Source organism: Triticum aestivum, chromosome 6D, assembly GCF_018294505.1.
Source record: "Triticum aestivum cultivar Chinese Spring chromosome 6D, IWGSC CS RefSeq v2.1, whole genome shotgun sequence".
Lineage (NCBI taxonomy): Eukaryota > Viridiplantae > Streptophyta > Magnoliopsida > Poales > Poaceae > Triticum > Triticum aestivum.
This window is the reverse complement of record NC_057811.1, coordinates 385,239,240-385,259,930: the sequence shown is the minus strand read 5'-3', so window position 1 is coordinate 385,259,930 and position 20,691 is coordinate 385,239,240.

The following is a 20,691-nucleotide window of genomic DNA, read 5'->3' as shown; positions in this document are numbered from 1 at the left end:
CGACTTGTTGCGAAAGGTTTTCGATAAGTTCAAGGGGTTGACTACGATGAGACCTTCTCACCCGTAGCGATGCTTAAGTCTGTCCGAATCATGTTAGCAATTGCCATATTTTATGATTATGAAATTTGGCAAATGGATGTCAAAACTGCATTCCTTAATGGATTTCTTAAAGAAGAGTTGTATATGATGCAACCAGAAGGTTTTGTCGATCCTAAAGGTGCTAACAAAATGTGCAAGCTCCAGCGATCCATTTATGGACTGGTGCGAGCCTCTCGAAGTTGGAATATACGCTTTGATAGTGTGGTCAAAGCATATGATTTTATACATACTTTTGGAGAAGCCTGTATTTACAAGAAAGTGAGTGGGAGCTCTGTAGCATTTCTAATATTATATGTGGATGACATATTGTTGATTGGAAATGATATAGAATTTCTGGATAGCATAAAAGGATACTTGAATAAGAATTTTTCAATGAAAGACCTCGGTGAAGCTGCTTATATATTGGGCATCAAGATCTATAGAGATAGATCAAGACGCTTAATTGGACTTTCACAAAGCACATACCTTGATAAAGTTTTGAAGAAGTTCAAAATGGATCAGTTAAAGAAAGGGTTATTGCCTGTGTTACAAGGTGTGAAGTTGAGTCGGGCTCAATACCCGACCACTACAGAAGATAGAGAAAAAATGAAAGTCATTCCCTATGCCTCAGCCATAGGTTCCATCATGTATGCAATGCTGTGTGCCCGATCTGATGCGTGCCTTGCTATAAGTTTAGCAGGGAGGTACCAAAGTAATCCAGGAGTGGATTACTGGACGGCGGTTAAGAACATCCTGAAATACCTGAAAGGACTAAGGATATGTTTCTCGTTTATGGAGGTGTGATACGTCTCCAACGTATCGATAATTTTTTATTGTTCCATGCTATATTATATTCTGTTTTGGATGTTTAATGGGCTTTATTATACACATTTATATTATTCTTGGGACTAACCTATTAACCGGAGACCCAGCCCAAATTGCTGTTTTTTTTGCCTATTTCAGTGTTTCGAAGGAAAGGATATCAAACGGAGTCCAAATGGAATGAAACCTTCGGGAACGTGATTTTCAGAACAAACGTGATCCAGAGGACTTGGAGTCTACGAAAAGCAATCAACGAGGAGAGCACGAGGCAGGGGCGCGCCTACCCCCTGGGCGCACCCTCCACCCTCGTGGGCCCCTCGTTGCTCCACCAACGTACTTCTTCCTCCTATATATACCTACGTACCCCCAAACCATCGAGGAGCACCACGAAAACCTAATTCCACCGCCGCAACCTTCTATGCCCGTGAGATCCCATCTTGGGGCCTTTTCCGGCGCTCCGCCGGAGGGGGCATTGATCACGGAGGACTTCTACATCAACACCATAGCCCCTCCGATGATGTGTAAGTAGTTTACCTCAAACCTTCGGGTCCATAGTTATTAGCTAGATGGCTTCTTCTCTCTCTTTGGATCTCAATACAAAGTTCTCCTCGATCTTCTTGGAGATCTATTCGATGTAATCTTCTTTTGCGGTGTGTTTGTCGAGATCCGATGAATTGTGGGTTTATGATCAAGTTTATCTATGAACAATATTTGAATCTCCTCTGAATTCTTTTATGTATGATTGGTTATCTTTGCAAGTCTCTTCGAATTATCAGTTTGGTTTGGCCTACTAGATTGATCTTTCTTGCAATGGGAGAAGTGCTTAGCTTTGGGTTCAATCTTGCGGTGTCCTTTCCCAGTGACAGCAGGGGCAGCAAGGCACGTATTGTATTGTTGCCATCGAGGATAAAAAGATGGGGTTTATATCATATTGCATGAGTTTATCCCTCTACATCATGTCATCTTGCTTAAAGCATTACTCTGTTCTTATGAACTTAATACTCTAGATGCATGCTGGATAGCGGTCGATGTGTGGAGTAATAGTAGTAGATGCAGAATCGTTTCGGTCTACTTGTCACGGACGTGATGCCTATATACATGATCATACCTAGATATTCTCATAACTATGCTCAATTCTATCAATTGCTCGACAGTAATTCGTTTACCCACCGTAATACTTATGCTCTTGAGAGAAGCCACTAGTGAAACCTATGGCCCCCGGGTCTATTTTCCATCATATTAATCTTCCAACACTTAGCTATTTCTATTGCCGTTTATTTTACTTTGCATCTTTATTTCTCTTTATCATAAAAATACCAAAAATATTATCTTATCATATCTATCAGATCTCACTCTCGTAAGTGACCGTGAAGGGATTGACAACCCCTTTATCGCGTTGGTTGCGAGGTTCTTATTTGTTTGTGTCGGTGCGTGGGACTCGAGCGTGGTCTCCTACTGGATTGATACCTTGGTTCTCAAAAACTGAGGGAAATACTTACGCTACTTTACTGCATCACCCTTTCCTCTTCAAGGGAAAACCAACGCAGTGCTCAAGAGGTAGCAAGAAGGATTTCTGGCGCCGTTGCCGGGGAGTCTACGCACAAGTCAAGACATACCAAGTACCCATCACAAACTCTTATCCCTCGCATTACATTATTTGCCATTTGCCTCTCATTTTCCTCTCCCCCACTTCACCCTTGCCGTTTTATTCGCCCTCTCTTTTCCGTTCGCCTCTTTTTCGCTTGCTTCTTGTTTGCTTGTGTGTTGGATTGCTTGCTTGTCACGATGGCTCAAGATAATACTAAATTGTGTGACTTTACCAATACCAACAACAATGATTTTCTTAGCACTCCGATTGCTCCTCTTACCGATGCTGAATCTTGTGAAATTAATGCTGCTTTGTTGAATCTTGTCATGAAAGATCAATTCGCCGGCCTTCCTAGTGAAGATGCCGCTACCCATCTAAATAGCTTCGTTGATTTGTGTGATATGCAAAAGAAGAAAGATGTGGACAATGATATTGTTAAATTGAAGCTATTTCCTTTTTCGCTTAGAGATCGTGCTAAAGCTTGGTTTTCGTCTTTGCCTAAAAATAGTATTGATTCATGGAATAAGTGCAAAGATGCTTTTATCTCTAAGTATTTTCCTCCCGCTAAAATCATCTCTCTTAGAAACGATATCATGAATTTTAAGCAACTTGATCATGAACATGTTGCACAAGCTTGGGAGAGGATGAAATTAATGATACGTAATTGCCCTACACATGGTTTGAATCTTTGGATGATTATACAAAAATTTATGCCGGATTGAATTTTGCTTCTAGAAATCTTTTAGATTCGGCCGCGGGAGGCACTTTTATGGAAATCACTTTAGGAGAAGCTACTAAACTCCTAGATAATATTATGGTTAATTATTCTCAATGGCACACCGAAAGATCTACTAATAAAAAAGTGCATGCGATAGAAGAAATTAATGTTTTGAGTGGAAAGATGGATGAACTTATGAAATTATTTGCTACTAAAAGTGTTTCTTCTGATCCTAATGATATGCCTTTGTCTACTTTGATTGAGAATAATAATGAATCTATGGATGTGAATTTTGTTGGTAGGAATAATTTTGGTAACAACGTGTATAGATGAAACTTTAATCCTAGGACGTTCCCTAGTAATTCCTCTAATAATTATGGTAATTCCTACAACAATTCTTATGGAAATTTTAATAAGATGCCCTCTGAATTTGAGACTAGTGTTAAGGAGTTTATGAATTCGCAAAAGAATTTCAATGCTTTGCTTGAAGAAAAATTGCTTAAGGTTGATGAATTGGCTAGGAACGTTGATAGAATTTCTCTTGATGTTGATTATTTGAAACTTAGATCTATTACACCTAAGCATGATATCAATGAGTCTCTCAAAGCCATGAGAATTTCTATTGATGAGTGCAAAGAAAGAACCGCTAGGATGCGTGCTAAGAAAGATTGCTTTGTGAAAGCGTGTTCTTCTAGTTTCTATGAGAATAAAGATGAAGATCTAAAAGTTATTGATGTGTCTCCTATTAAATATTTGTTTTGAAATATGAATCTTGATAATGATGGGACTGGAGATGAGTCAACTTTAGTTAGAAGGCGTCCCAAAAATTCGGAGTTTTTAGATCTTAATGCAAAAATTGGTAAAAGTGAGATTGAAGAGGTCAAAACTTTAGATATCAATGAACCCACTATTTTGGATTTCAAGGAATTTAATTATGATAATTGCTCTTTGATAGATTGTATTTCCTTGTTGCAATCCGTGCTAAATTCTCCTCATGCTTATAGTCAAAATAAAGCTTTTACTAAACATATCGTTGATGCTTTGATGCAATCTTATGAAGAAAAACTTGAGTTGGAAGTTTCTATCCCTAGAAAACTTTATGATGAGTGGGAACCTACTATTAAAATTATAATTAAAGATCATGAATGCTATGCTTTGTGTGATTTGGGTGCTAGTGTTTCCACGATCCCAAAAACTTTGTGTGATTTGCTAGGATTCCGTGAATTTGATGATTGTTCTTTAAACTTGCACCTTGCGGATTCCACTATTAAGAAACCTATGGGAAGAATTAATGATGTTCTTATTGTTACAAATAGGAACTATGTGCCCGTAGATTTCATTGTTCTTGACATAGATTGCAATCCTTCATGTCCGATTATTCTTGGTAGACCTTTCCTTAGAACGATTGGTGCAATTATTGATATGAAGGAAGGGAATATTAGATTCCAATTTCCGTTAAGGAAAGGCATGGAACACTTTTCTAGAAAGAAAATAAAATTACCTTATGAATCTATTATGAGAGCCACTTATGGATTGGCCACCAAAGATGGCAATACTTAGACCTATCCTTGTTTTTATGCCTAGCTAGGGGCGTTAAACGATAGCGCTTGTTGGGAGGCAACCCAATTTTATTTTTTTGCTTTTTGCTTCTGTTTAGGAATAAATATTTGATCTAGCCTCTGGTTAGATTTGTTTTTATGTTTTAATTAGTGTTTGTGCCAAGTGAAACCTATAGGATCTTCCTGGATGATAGTTATTTGATCTTGCTGAAAATTCCAGAAACTTTCTGTTCACGAAAATAATTGTTAAAAATCACAAGAACGTGATAAAATACTGATTCCAATTGAAGTAGATCAATAAACAAAATTTCCAGGTCTTCCTATTTTGGTAGAATTTTTTGAGTTACAGAAGTTTGCGTTCGTTACAGATTACTACAGACTGTTCTGTTTTTGACAGATTCTGTTTTTCGTGTGTTGTTTGCTTATTTTGATGAATCTATGGCTAGTAAAATAGTTTATAAATCATACAGAAGTTGGAATACAGTAGGTTTAACACCAATATAAACAAAGAATGAGTTCAATACAGTACCTTGAAGTGGTGTTTTGTTTTCTTTCGCTAACGGAGCTCACGAGATTTTCTGTTGAGTTTTGTGTTGTGAAGTTTTCAAGTTTTGGGTAAAGATTTGATGGATTATGGAACAAGGAGTGGCAAGAGCCTAAGCTTGGGGATACCCATGGCACCCCAAGGTAATCTAAGGACACCAAAAAGCCAAAGCTTGGGGATGCCCCGGAAGGCATCCCCTCTTTCATCTTCGTCCATCGGTAACTTTACTTCGAGCTATATTTTTATTCACCACATGATATGTGTTTTGATTGGAGTGTCTTGTATGATTTGAGTCTTTGCTTTTTAGTTTACCACAATCATCCTTGCTGTACACACCTTTTGAGAGAGACACACATGATTCGGAATTTATTAGAATACTCTATGTGCTTCACTTATATCTTTTGAGCTATATAGTTTTTGCTCTAGTGCTTCACTTATATCTTTTAGAGCCTGGTGGTGGATTTGTTTTATAGAAATTATTGTTCTCTCATGCTTCACTTATATTATTTTGAGAGTCCTACAAAACAGCATGGTAATTTGCTTTAATTGTGAAATTAGTCCTAATATGCTAGGTATTCAAGATTAGTAAAAACTTTCTTATGAGTGTGTTGAATACTAAGAGAAGTTTGATGCTTGATGATTGTTTTGAGATATGGAGGTAGTGATATTAAAGTTGTGCTAGTTGAGTAGTTGTGAATTTGAGAAATACTTGTGTTGAAGTTTGCAAATCCCGTAGCATGCACGTATGGTAAACGTTGTGTAACAAATTTGAAACATGAGGTGTTCTTTGATTGTCCTCCTTATGAGTGGCGGTCGGGGACGAGCGATGGTCTTTTCCTACCAATCTATCCCCCTAGGAGCATGCGCGTAGTGCTTGGTTTTTGATGACTTGTAGATTTTTGCAATAAGTATGTGAGTTCTTTATGACTAATGTTGAGTCCATGGATTATACGCACTCTTACCATTCCATCATTGCTAGCCTCTTCAGTACCGTGTATTGCCCTTTCTCACCATGAGAGTTGGTGCAAACTTCGCCGGTGCATCCAAACCCCGTGATACGATACGCTCTGTCACACATAAGCCTCCTTATATCTTTCTCAAAACAGCCACCATACCTACCTATTATGGCATTTCCATAGCCATTCCGAGATATATTGCCATGCAACTTTCCACCGTTCCGTTTATCATGACACGTTCATCATTGGCATATTGCCTTGCATGATCATGTAGTTGACATCGTATTTGTGGCAAAACCACAATGCATATTATTTCATACATGTCACTCTTGATTCATTGCCCTTCCCGGTACACCGCCGGAGGCATTCATATAGAGTCATACTTTGTTCTAGTATCGAGTTGTAATCATTGAGTTGTAAATAAATAGAAGTGTGATGATCATCATTCATAGAGCATTGTCCCAAAAAAAGGCCAAAGAAAAAAAGAAAGGCCCAAAAAAAATAAAAAATAAAAAGGGGCAATGCTACTATCTTTTTCCATACTTGTGCTTCAAAGTAGCACCATGATCCTTATGATAGATAGTCTCTTGTTTTGTCACTTTCACATACTAGTGGGAATTTTTCGTTATAGAACTTGGCTTGTATATTCCAACAATGGGCTTCCTCAAATGCCCTAGGTCTTCGTGAGCAAGCAAGTTGGATGCACACCTACTTAGTTTCTTTTGTTGAGCTTTCATACATTTATAGCTCTAGTGCATCCGTTGCATGGCAATCCCTACTCCTCACATTAACATCAATTGATGGGCATCTCCATAGCCCGTTGATTAGCCGCGTTGATGTGAGACTTTCTCCTTTTTGTCTTCTCCACATAACCCCCATCATTATATTCTATTCCACCCATAGTGCTATATCCATGGCTCACGCTCATGTATTGCGTGAAAGTTGAAAAAGTTTGAGATTACTAAAGTATGAAACAATTGCTTGGCTTGTCATCAGGGTTGTGCATGATGAGAGCATTCTTGTGTGACGAAAATGGAGCATGACCAAACTATATGATTTTGTAGGGATGAACTTTCTTTGGCCATGTTATTTTGAGAAGACATAATTGCTTAGTTAGTATGCTTGAAGTATTATTACTTTTATGTTAATAGTAAACCATTATCTTGAATCTTCCAGATCTGAATATTCATACCACAATTAAGAGGGTTACATTGAAAATTATGCTAAGTAGCATTCCACATCAAAAATTCTGTTTTTATCATTTACCTACTCGAGGACGAGTAGGAATTAAGCTTGGGGATGCTTGATACGTCTCCAACATATCTATAATTTTTTATTGTTCCATGCTATATTATATTCTGTTTTGGATGTTTAATGGGCTTTATTATACACTTTTATATTATTTTTGGGACTAACATATTAACTGGAGGCCCAGCCCAAATTGCTGTTTTTTTGCCTATTTCAGTGTTTCGAAGGAAAAGGATATCAAACGGAGTCCAAACGGAATGAAACCTTCGGGAACGTGATTTTCGGAACAAACGTGATCCAGAGGACTTGGAGTCTACAAAAAGCAATCAACGAGGAGAGCACGAGGCAGGGGGCGCGCCAACCCCCCTGGGCGCGCCCTCCACCCTCGTGGGCCCCTCGTTACTCCACTGACGTACTTCTTCCTCCTATATATACCTACGTACCCCCAAACCATCGAGGAGCACCACGAAAACCTAATTCCACCGCCGCAACCTTCTGCACCCGTGACATCCCATCTTGGGGCCTTTTCCGGCGCTCCGTCGGAGTGGGCATTGATCACGGAGGGCTTCTACATCAACACCATAGCCCCTCTGATGATGTGTGAGTAGTTTACCTCAGACCTTCGGGTCCATAGTTATTAGCTAGATGGCTTCTTCTCTCTCTTTGGATCTCAATACAAAGTTCTCCTCGATCTTCTTGGAGATCTATTCGATGTAATCTTCTTTTGCGGTGTGTTTGTCGAGATCCGATGAATTGTGGGTTTATGATCAAGTTTATCTATGAACAATATTTGAATCTCCTCTGAATTCTTTTATGTATGATTGGTTATCTTTGCAAGTATCTTCGAATTATTAGTTTAGTTTGGCCTACTAGATTGATCTTTCTTGCAATGGGAGAAGTGCTTAGCTTTGGGTTCAATCTTGCGGTGTCCTTTCCCAGTGACAGCAGGGGCAGCAAGGCACGTATTGTATTGTTGCCATCGAGGATAAAAAGATGGGGTTTATATCATATTGCATGAGTTTATCCCTCTACGTCATGTCATCTTGCTTAAAGCATTACTCTGTTCTTATGAACTTAATACTCTAGATGCATGCTGGATAGCGGTCGATGTGTGAAGTAATAGTAGTAGATGCAGAATCGTTTCGGTCTACTTGTCGCGGACATGATGCCTATATACATGATCATACCTAGATATTCTCATAACTATGCTCAGTTCTATCAATTGCTCGACAGTAATTCGTTTACCCACCGTAATACTTATGCTCTTGAAAGAAGCCCCTAGTGAAACCTATGGCCCCCGGGTCTATTTTCCATCAGATTAATCTTCCAACACTTAGCTATTTCTATCACCGTTTATTTTACTTTGCATCTTTATTTCTCTTTATCATAAAAATACCAAAAAATGTTATCTTATCATATCTAATAGATCCCACTCTCGTAAGTGACCGTGAAGGGATTGCCAACCCCTTTATCGCGTTGGCTGCAAGGTTCTTATTTGTTTGTGTAGGTGCGTGGGACTCGAGCGTGGTCTCCTACTGGATTGATACCTTGGTTCTCAAAAACTGAGGGAAATACTTAAGCTACTTTACTGCATCACCCTTTCCTCTTCAAGGGAAAACCAACGCAATGCTCAAGAGGTAGCAAGGTGACAAAGAGCTTGTCGTAAATGGTTACGTCGATGCAAGCTTTGACACTGATCTGGATGACTCTAAGTCACAAACCGGATACGTATTTATATTGAATGGTGAAGCTGTAAGTTGGTGCAGTTCCAAGCAAAGCATCGTGGCGGGATCTATGTGTGAAGCGGAGTACATAGCTGTTTTGGAAGCAGCAAATGAAGGAGTCTGGATGAAGGAGTTCATATCCGATCTAGGTGTAATACCTAGTGCATCGGGTCCAATGAAAATCTTTTGTGACAATACTGGAGCAATTGGCTTGGCGAAGGAATCCAGATGTCACAAGAGAACCAAAAACATCAAGAGACGCTTTAATTCCATCCGCGATCAAGTCAAGGAGGGAGACATAGAGATTTATAAAATACATATGGATCTCAATGTTGCAGACCCGTTGACTAAGCCTCTTCCACGAGCAAAACATGATCAGCACCAAGACTTCATGGGTGTTAGAATCATTACTATGTAATCTAGATTATTGACTCTAGTGCAAGTGAGAGACTGAAGGAAATATGCCCTAGAGGCAATAATAAAGTTGTTATTTATATTTCCTTATATCATGATAAATGTTTATTATTCATGCTAGAATTGTATTAACCGGAAACTTAGTACATGTGTGAATACATAGACAAAACTAAGTGTCCCTAGTATGCCTCTACTTTTTTTGCGGGGAAAACTTCCAATCTATTCATCTTCAATCATGGTAGTACAAACGAACACTAGAGATAAAAAATTTACATCCAGATCCGTAGACCACCTAGCGATGACTACAAGCACTGAAGTGAGCCGAAGGCGCGCTGCTGTCATCACCCCTCCCTCCCTGGAGCCGGGCAAACGTTGTTGTAGTAGACAGTCGGGAAGTCGTCGTGCTAAGGCCCCATATAACCAACGCACCAGAACAGCAGCCGCCGCAGATGAAGAGTGTAGATCAAAAGGATCCAACCTGAATACACACGAACGAAGACGAACGATGAACGGATCCGAGCAAATCCACCAAAGAAAGATCTGCCAGAGACACACCTCCACACGTCCACCGATGATGCTAGACGCATCACCGGAACGGGGGCTAGGCGGGGAGACCTTTATTCCATCTTCAGGGAGCCGCCGCCGCCTCGCCTTCCTGAGCAGGACACAAACCCTAACAAAGCTCGAAAAAAGATCTAAAAACGGAACCCTCCCATCGGCAAGGGCCGAGATCCACTCCGCCTTCATGGCCCTAAGGCCACCGGAGATGGAATGGACCAGCACCGGCGCCGGTGGGAGGCAGAAAACCTTATCTTTTTGGTGGCGGCGGCGGGCTAGGTCATTAACCTCGTTGTGGTATGCCTCTACTTGACTAGCTCGTTAATCAAAGATGGTTAAGTTTCCTAACCATAGACATGTGTTGTCATTTGATGAACGGGATCACATCATTAGAGAATCATGAAGTCTTTCTATTTTCTATTAAATCGAGGAAAACACGAATTTAGCTGTGAAATAACTTTACAAGAAATCCGGACACTACCAATCCTTAAACATTTCTGGAAACCACACTGGATCAGTATCGCAGTGCTTGTCAATCATTTCATCCCCTACAATATCGACAAGTCCATAAGCTTTGGCTTTGGTTTCTTAATAGGGGGATGATTCATCGTGTAACCCGTTCCCCCAACGAATTGCATTTTCTTTTTCTTTGATTTTTGTTTACCCATGGATTTCGTTTTGAAACTGTTTTATGGACAAGACCCATCCATTAGCTTAGCATAATGATCGTTTAGTTTTATTGCTATTGCTTTCTTCATGACTTATACATATTCCTATGACTATGAGATTATGCAACTCCCGAATACCGGAGGAACACCTTGTGTGCTATCAAACATCACAATGTAACTGGGTGATTATAAAGATGCTCTACGGGTGTCTCCGAAGGTGTTTGTTGGGTTGGCATAGATCGAGATTAGGATTTGTCACTCCGAGTATCGGAGAGGTATCTCTAGGCCCTCTCAGTAATGCACATCACTATAAGCCTTGCAAGCAATGTGACTAATGAGTTAGTTACGGGATGATGCATTACGGAACGAGTAAAGAGACTTCCGGTAACGAGATTGAACTAGGTATGAGGATAGCGACGATCGAATCTCGGGAAGTAACATACCGATGACAAAGGGAATGACGTATGTTGTCATGCGGTTTGACCGATAAAGATCTTCGAAGAATATGTATGAACAATTATGAGCATCCAAGTTCCGCTATTGGTTATTGACCGGAGATGTGTCTCGGTCATGTCTACATAGTTCTCGAACCCATAGGGTCCGCACGCTTAACGTTCGATGATGATTTGCATTATGAGTTGTGTGTTTTGATGACCGAAGTTTGTTCGGAGTCCCGGATAAGATCACGGACATGAGGAGGAGTCTTGAAATAGTCGAGAGGTAAAGATTGATATGTTGGAAGGTTATATACAAACACCAGAATGGTTCCGAAGAGGTTCGGGGATTTTTCAGAGTACCAGGAGGTTACCGGAACCCCTCGGGAAAGTTAATGGGCCTCATGGGCCATAGTGGAGAGAGGGAGGCATGCCACAAGAGGTGCCCCCCCCCATGGCCAATCCGAATTGTACAAGGGGTGGGGGCGCGGTCCCCCTTTCCTTCTCCCTCTCCCCTTCTTTCCCCTTTCCCCCTCTCTGTTGGAAGGAAGGGGGAGCCGACTAGGGCTAGGAGTCCTAGTGGGACTCCCCCACTTGGCATGCCCCCTAGGGCCGGCCACCTCCTCCTCCCCTCCTTTATATACGGGGGCGAGGGGCACCCCAAAGGCACATCAATTGTTCTCTTAGCTGTGTGCGGTGCCCCCTCCACAGTTTACTCCTCCGGTCATAGCGTCGTAGTGCTTAGGCGAAGCCCTGCGCGGATCACATCACCAACACCGTCACCATGCTGTCATGCTGACGGAACTCTCCCTCGAACCTCTAATGGATCAAGAGTTCGAGAGACGTCATCGAGCTGAATGTGTGCTGAACACGGAGGTGCCGTACGTTCGGTGCTAGATCGGTTGGATCGTGAAGACGTTCGACTACATCAACCGGGTTTACCTAACGCTTCCGCTTTCGGTCTACGAGGGTACGTGGACACACTCTCCCCTTCTCGTTGCTATGCATCTCTTAGATAGATCTTGCATGAGCGTAGGATTTTTTTTGAAATTGCATACTACGTTCCCCAACACCGCATTGGCATCGGAGTGCAAGGTGGTACTCGATGCAATCAAGGAGGGAAGCGAAGAAGTGTATGGAGCAGTTATACATGAAATCATAGATAGAGCCCGTTCTTCTAATTCTTGGTTTTTTAGTCATGAGTTTAAAACCTCGAATGCCGAGGCCCATAATCTCGCAAAGCACGCACTTTCATTAAAGGTTGGGCGTCATATTTGGTTTGGTCGACCCAATAAACTTTTATTGGTCCTTCTAAACATTGTGACTCCATAATAAAGCTTGCGAGTTTTTCTATAAAAATCTAAGCGCGCAATAGGAAGAATTGGTGTATCTGTATTTTCCCCCCATACTAATTTTCACGATATCCTCACCTTTGGTGCTCGGCCGTGGCTCACCTTAGTGGGTCAACCCGGTAGAGCGGTTTTGAGAAGGTTCTACTAACCTGACCGGTTTGGTTTTTTAGAAGCTTCTTTGTGTTTTCTTTGTGTGTTTTTTCTTCGCTTTTCTTTCATTTTTCTTTTGGTCTTCTTGGGTTTTTTCCTTTTATTTTTTATTTTTCTATTTTATTTTCAAATAAATGTTGACTTCTTCATACACGTTGTACAAGATTTTTTTGATACACATTAAACATTTCTTAAATACATAATTAACATTTTTTTTCAAAAACGCATTAAACATTTTCTTTGAATTTCGAGTATGGTTGGTGTAGGCGCACGACGTCGGACCCTACCCCCTCCTATCCTCTCCCACTGCCGCTGCATACCAGCACACCTCCACGACTAGCCGCCTCGATGGGCAAGAAGTCTGAAGCTTCCAACTGGTAGGCAGCACACGGTTCTAGGTCCGGTTGGCGTCGCTGCCTATGGGCTTTGGGGTCATCGTTCTCCATGGTTCCGTAGGAAGTCAAGGTGGAGCCTATCTCCTCGGGCGAGGAGTAGAAGCCGCTCCTCCTGATAGAGGCGGTTATGACAGACAAGTAGTTCGTGCGGCAGATGGAGATTGTGATGCAGTGGTCTTGATCGACCGCGATCCGGTGTCGCTACGCCTCCAAGCAACTGCGAAGTCCAAATCAGACCCCACATGAAGGAGGAGCCGTCCTCCCCGTCGCACGACCCCAACATCCAAATCGGACGCCGCATAAAGGAGAAGCCGCCCTCCCCGCCGCGTCACCAGTCGGGCAACCAATGGCGCCTGATGCTCTTTGTCGTGAAGGAGGAGCCCACATCCGCACCCTGTCACCACCCATGTTGACGCTGAGGCAGTGTGCCACGAATGGCATGATACGACATGTAGGGTGGCCTTCGCGAAGAGCCAGCCCCCCCCACCCCCACCTGGGTGCTCGTGGAAGCTTGGTTTATCGCCTAGTCCAAGACCATTGTCGAGTCTGACGCCCGCCGACGGGGCCGGCTCACTGACCATCTCCTCAAGATGGGGCTAACATAGTCCGAGCGCGTTGCTTTCATCCGAGCAGCCAACATCACTGAAGACAAGCGTGCATGGTGGTGGAGGATGTGGCGGAGCGTCTCATGCCTGAGCGCACCGCGACGAACACGCATGGATGTGATGACGCCTCATGGGCCTTCCAGCGTGAGGACGGCCCGGGCAATGGTGCAAACGACGACGAAGGTCCCTATTGTTAAAGAAGCGTTTCGTACCTTGCTTAGTTTAGTTTAGTTTAAGATTTTTTGTGGGATTAGTTTAGTTTAAGATTAAATTATTTGAACATGTTAAATTCCATCTATTTAGTTATAAATATATTAAAATTCAATAAATTTCATCTGTTTAGCACGAATTTCGTTTGTGTTTGTGTTGGATTCATTTCAAACTAGAAGGGTTGAGCGCGCTTTGCTACGCCGTCGCTGTTCTTGGGTTTCTTAAAGACATTACTCATTCTGTTTCAAAATATAAGATGTATTACATTTTTAAAATTAAGCCTTTTTAAGTTTGATCAAATTTATAGAGAAATATATCAAAATCCACAATACCAAATCGGTGTTGGGAATCGTAGCATAATTTAAAATTTTCCTACGTTCACCAAGATGCATCTATGGAGTCTACTAGCAACGAGGGGAAAGGAGTGCATCTATATACCCTTGTAGATCGCGAGCGGAAGCGTTCCAATGAACATGGATGACGGAGTCGTACTCGCCGTGATCCAAATCACCGATGACCGAGTGCCGAACGGACGGCACCTCCGTGTTCAACACACGTACGGTGCAGCGACGTCTCCTCCTTCTTGATCCAGCAAGGGGGGAGGAGAGGTTGATGGAGATCCAACAGCACGACGGCGTGGTGATGGATGTAGCGGGTCTCCGGCAGGGCTTCGCCAAGCTTCTGCGAGAGAGGGAGAGGTGTTGCAGGGGAGGAGGGAGGCGCCCAAGGCTTAGATCTTGCTGCCCTCCCTTCCCCCACTATATATAGGGCCAAGGGAGAGGGGGGGGGGGGCGCAGCCTTGCCCCTTCCTCCAAGGAAGGGTGCGGCCAGGGGGGAGTCCTTCCCCCCCAAGGCACCTCGGAGGTGCCTTCCCCCTTTAGGACTCTCCTTTTATCTTATCTCTTGGCGCATGGGCCTCTTGGGGCTGGTGCCCTTGGCCCATATAGGCCAAGGCGCACCCCTTACAGCCCATGTGCCCCCCCGGGGCTGGTGGACCCCCTTGGTGGACCCCCGGACCCCTTTCGGCACTCCCGGTACAATACCGATAAAGCGCGAAACTTTTCCGGCGACCAAAATAAGACTTCCCATATATAAATCTTTACCTCCGGACCATTCCGGAACCTCTCGTGACGTCCGGGATCTCATCCGGGACTCCGAACAACTTTCGGGTTTCCGCATACATATATCTCTACAACCCTAGCGTCACCGGACCTTAAGTGTGTAGACCCTACGGGTTCGGGAGTCATGCAGACATGACCGAGAAGCCTCTCCGGTCAATAACCAACAGCGGGATCTGGATACCCATGTTGGCTCCCACATGTTCCACGATGATATCATCGGATGAACCACGGTGTCGAGGATTCAATCAATCCGTATGCAATTCCCTTTGTCAATCGGTATGTTACTTGCCCGAGATTCGATCGTCGGTATCCCAATACCTTGTTCAATCTCGTTACCGGCAAGTCTCTTTACTCGTACCGCAATGCATGATCCCGTGACTAATGCCTTAGTCACATTGAGCTCATTATGATGATGCATTACCGAGTGGGCCCAGAGATACCTCTCCGTCACACGGAGTGACAAATCCCAGTCTCGATCCGTGCCAACCCAACAGACACTTTCGGAGATACCCGTAATGCACCTTTATAGTCACCCAGTTACGTTGTTACGTTTGGCACACCCAAAGCACTCCTACGGTATCCGGGAGTTGCACGATCTCATGGTCTAAGGAAAAGATACTTGACATTGGAAAAGCTCTAGCAAACGAAACTACACGATCTTTTATGCTATGCTCAAGTTGGGTCTTGTCCATCACATCATTCTCCTAATGATGTGATCCCGTTATCAATGACATCCAATGTCCATAGTCAGGAAACCATGACTATCTGTTGATCAACGAGCTAGTCAACTAGAGGCTTACTAGGGACAGGTTGTGGTCTATGTATTCACACATGTATTACGATTTCCGGACAATACAATTATAGCATGAATAATAGACAATTACCATGAACAAAGAAATATAATAATAACCATTTATTATTGCCTCTAGGGCATATTTCCAACAATCGGTGTAGTTAGATTCATCACGAAATGAATTTCCATTTTTTTTGTTTAATACTGTGGATGTTGACATTTTTGGCTCTGAACTTGGCCAAAGTTAAAGAAATTTGACTTTCCAAAAAATATTATAGTGTATTCTATTTTTCTTATAGTTTGATGATTTGGCGGGCCTTTCTTGATGTGATTTTGTGTTATCCGCTAAGAAACTCATATTTATGTGGAAAAATTTCTGCGTCGGTAGCTGCATGTACTATATTGGTGCTACAGTATCACATGGTGGCGTTTGTTTTCTCCAGATGGTGGGAGAGTGCGCAGAATTGATATATTTTTATAGGCCGGTTGCTACTGATTGATTTGAAAATGAATTGGCTTCATAATTGAATACCTCAATCGAATTGAAGAGCTTCAAAATTAGGAAACAATAGTGACTTAAAATAATTGAATGATAGAGCTACTTGAGCAATTGTTGACCCAGTCAAAATTGAGTGACTCAATTTAAATTGAAGACCTCAATTAATTGCGAGACCTCAATTAAGAAGCATAGTGTATAGTATAAAATAATTGAATAAGAGAGCTTTACGAAATTATTGATTCGGTCAAAATTTGATGACCCAATTTCAATTGAAGATTGAGTGTGACTCCTTTAAAATTAAGGAGCTTAGTGTTATAGAGGATGCCTTGGATATTTGCTGAGTACGGTTGGATGACAGGCCTAAAGACATGTCCAAAGGATCCTCGCTCAGTACAAGCTTTATTTTGTTTCTTGCGCGCGCGTTGCCCAGAACTATTCGATCCAGCAGGTTCAGTGCAGTGTAGACGTGCAGCCCAGCAGTTTCCTTGCTGGAGGATGCGGCCGAAACACACTAGCGGACGGAGCTGTATACTGGACCGACGAATACCCATTCTCGTTGCTGCGCTCAACAACAAGAAGAATACTCTTGTTACTGCCCGGCTCTCTGTGGTAACAAACCTGGCGAGCTCCGTATCATGGGCCAAATCTGAAAGCTGATTACAACTCCATTCCCAATGGAGTATCGACTCCCTGGAAGAACCATCGGGCACCGCGGCCGATGCAAACCGCCCCCAATGACTACTGCGCTTCGCAGCACGCAAAACCAGGAAAAGGCGTGCCAACGGCCGGGAGACGGTCGCTGCAGACGTGAAGAAAAGACAAGACCGGAGCCGCGGAAGCGGAACAGCCCACATACCGGGACGCGGACCCCGTCGTCACGGGCGGCGAGACGCCCACCGCTGCCGGGCAGGTTACCGTTGCCGCTGGCCCCGCCCGCGCACAGTAGCGTCGAGCGTGGCTTGCCATGCGCCACCTTCCTTCATGGATGTTTCGCTCGTCTGCCCCACCCCCTCCGTAGTCGCTCGCACTGGCGTCGCCGTCGAGCCGTAGATGCATCCTAGCACACACTCCAAGCCCAAAAGATAGTGGAAGATAGTTCCATTCCATTCGTTGCCGAGAGCCGACATGGGGTAGCTGTAGCGGGACGTAAATACATACTTGCACCTTTCTTTAAAGAAGAAAGTTAACCGGCAGGTCATACTCTGTTGCCGTCGTGATGTTTGTTAATCGGCACGGGCGACCACAGAATCAAGCGTCCCTCTCTACCGCGTGTCGCGGTCTGCATGGCGCATCGACCTGTTTCGCACGTATAATACCACGAGCACGAACGCGGTAGCTAGCCAGAGCAGAGAGCACTCGCCGTGACAGCTACGGGCTGCCTCGGCGTGCAGCTACTCCTAGCTTCAAGACAACGGATCCATGCCCATCTTCGCTTTCTTCCCTTTTCCCACCTTATTTCCTTTCTAGAACCGTATATATATGGAACTTAAATCATGGTCGGTGAACGTACGGTGAGTCGGTGGTGGATCATACGTTTTCGTTCCGCACATCGTGGACGAAGGGTTGTCATTTTTGTTCCTCTGCTATCTGCATAAAATGGTGTGTGGTGCTTAATTCGGTCTCTACTTCATCAACTGCCGGGCTCTGCAACGAGTATATATTGGCGGTTTCAACCACCTGTAACCCAAATAAACAAAGCAGGTTTGTTCTCAGCCTGTCAAAGTGTCAAGGACAAGATCTGGCCCCCTTTACTGGCGTCCATTCACCAGTAGCTGCAAAGTTAGATTCGTCGAATGTTTGCTTCCACTGCCTCAGTGCTGACATGGCATGGACGCCGAAACCACCGTACTGTCTGGCACAACAAACAACCACAAAGTCAGCTCAAAGAAAAAACCAACCACGAAACCCTTGGAAATATCTGATGATATATATTTGTGCAGACTAAGTAGCAATCATGTACTCCGTCAATCTCCCATGGTGCTGGGAAGCACTTGCTCCTGTTTCAACATAAAAACACACCCTTTTTCTTTTCATCACAACCTAAAATGGGCTCTCTTTTTTAGTCTCAAATTGCTGTATTTCTAATGCATTACAAGTGACGGTGTACGATACACAAGGTGGGCCGTCGGCTGTGAGTCACTAGCACTACAAAAAAAAACACTTCCGTGATGATACGTATTTGTCACGATAGGTCACGTTTTCTGTCATGCATGTATATCCATGACGATTTTATGACAGAATCAAGATAGTCATACATGTGCTATCGTAGAAGTGTTCCATGACAATACTCAGATTATCATCACGGAAGTGTCCACTTCCATGACGATAAATGGCGTGTCATGGAAGTGCTTTCGTCAAGGATAACCGACACGTGACATCCACCGTAACAGGTCGCCGTTATGCCATCGGGTCCGGTTTTGGATCCGATAACCCGTTAACAACCACGACCAATGGCGATTTTCCACGTCTAAAATTCTCATTGGCCGGGTGAACCACGTGTCACCTCCTCGTTGGGACCAATGTCAACTGCCCAATGGACAGGACGCGCCTATGATACGTTGACACGCCACGAGGCCCAATAGTGGCCCATTTAGGTTAGAAAGGCCGGCCCAGCCAAAGGCCCATAATATTTTGTCAGACACTAGTGGGCCGGGCCGCTAACAGCCTGCCATGCTTTAGGTAAACTTACGGTCTGTATCAGATCTGGCCCGTTCACGGCCTCTCATGTTTTGGGCTAAATTATGGCTCATATCAGATCAGGCCCGTTAACAGACCACTGTGCTTTTGGAACATTGTAAGTCGGGTTTGTATTTCGGCATGTTAAAGGCCCGTTTAACAGTTCGGCCCAATAATCGTTTTGGCTTGTTAGCGGCCCTTGGTGCATCTGGGCCGTTGTCAGCCCAGTTTCACTTTAGGCCATTTAACAGCCCGTGCTTCAACTGGGCTACTTCTTGTCCGAAGTGACTTTCGGCCTCTTAACGGCCCGAAGTCTTCGTGGATAAATTTCAGCCCAACGTGCCTATCGACCTGTTAATGGCCCGCAACATAGTTGGGCCTAGTTACGACCCACGTTGAATCCGGCCTGCTTACTTCCCATAATTTTATTGGGCCAAGCCCATAATTTTATTGGGCCAGACGAGGCCCGAGAGAAATTTTGGCGTGTTAACGCCTCGTATGTTATTGGGCCAAACATGGGTCTACGGATGTTTTGGCCTGTGTTGGCCCGTGAATTGTTCGGCTCAACTCTAGCCCAATCTAGTTTCAACCTGTTAAAAGCCCATGTTATTTTTTGGCCCAGAGGCCCGAATTTTAGTCGGCCTGTTAAAGGCGGAAAAAATACTTTACGTTTAGTCCTGCTAATGGCCCAAGATGATTATAGGCACACTTTTCGGCCCGTATATAGCGAGTTACGGGTCGGCCTGACAGATCAACAACGATGAGCTCTGTTGAAGTTTTCGGCCGAAATTACAACATACCGACTAAGAATAAATCTAGACTATACAAATTATGGCATATTACATCCACTGGACATCAAAGTTCGCCACCGGTGATAATAAAGCGCAACCAGACTACAGATTACATACACTGGGCTTCAAAGGTCGTCACCAGTGCATATAAACGCGCCGACAAAAGAATATAAAAAACCGACATCACTTCAAAAGAGTTCAAAAGACATTAGGCCTGTCCAGGAGGTGCACCGCAATCAACAGAACAAGTTGATGAGACCTCAGTTGTTTCAATGATAGATCCTCAAACTCTAGCTATGTAGCAAGAAAGCACGCATGGATGTCCTCTGAGATATTCTTTGTGGAATTGACATCAAATCGGACATGAGCTGAACCAATTCTTTCTGCTTTAAGGTGATACTGAAGAAGTCGAACTGATTGAGGTAGCAACTTCACCGAGGTTGTCTCACAGCTGCTTCTGAGTAGCTTGAACTGACTGTCTTCATCAAGACATGACCTTGGGGTTATCTCGCTCTCTTCAAGATGGTTTGGCTGACTATCTTCCCTATAGTTCTGCCTGGCATAAGAGATATGACTCTGAAAGAGAAACAAGGAGATAGATAACAGGTTTCACAAATATATAAGCAACGATGGTCAGTGTGCTGACAATTTCATCCCATTTTATACTGGCAAATTCAGAGATATAATTTAAAATAGCATTAACATAATATGGCATTGTTCATATCATCCGCAAAATCAGTTAACACAAAGCAGGAAACGAGATGATGCTGGCGTGGGTAGCTTCACCA